The sequence below is a fragment of the Saprolegnia diclina genome, assembly GCF_000281045.1.
Source record: "Saprolegnia diclina VS20 unplaced genomic scaffold supercont1.69, whole genome shotgun sequence".
In the NCBI taxonomy this organism is placed as follows: domain Eukaryota; phylum Oomycota; class Saprolegniomycetes; order Saprolegniales; family Saprolegniaceae; genus Saprolegnia; species Saprolegnia diclina.
The window spans coordinates 206,415-207,117 of record NW_008246136.1 but is presented as its reverse complement, the minus strand read 5'-3'; positions in this window follow the sequence as shown (position 1 = coordinate 207,117).

Below are 703 nucleotides of genomic sequence, written 5' to 3'. Positions count from 1 at the left end.
GACACCGAGCTCTTCGCTTCGTGCTACTTTCCTGCATTGTATTGAACGTCGCGTTTGCAGAGGCAATGTACCATGTACCTCATGGCAGCGGTGGCACGTGCGGCGTGTAGAGAGGTACTACTGTTTGGCTTTTTTGCGGTGGCATCGATTGCGACGAAGCCGAGGTTGATCGGACTCTTGGTGCATCACCCAAGTGCGCCGACATTCTAAACGCACCATATTTCTTATCGTATAAGAAACATCCACCCAGCACTGCCAAATTTGCACGGCCACACATCGAATGCAGGTGGCTGTGGCGATATCGGACACGGATACTCAAGGTTGAGAAGTACTGTATCATGGGTGTCGCCGCCCAGAGTCGATTTACGACATTTCGCTCGCTGCCTTGCCACCGGCAGACAGGCGGTGCCGCTGCTGGGATCCTAACCTGTGGGATCCCAACCGGGCATATAGGAAAGACTGATCCAAGACGCTTGGTCGACTTCCTTCGGTAGCACATCAATGTGCAAGGCTGTCGCCATTTACTCTATGCACTGTCGCGTGTTCGAATCTTGCAGTTGCTGGATAGTAGGTCCGACACAAGAATCCCGTCAACTCCGAAGCCACTTCTATAACACAGCAAAGCCACTGCGCAGAGGCGGTGACGCCCGACACATCGCAGGCGCCAGCCCCGCCATCCATTTGCCACCGACACCAACAAATC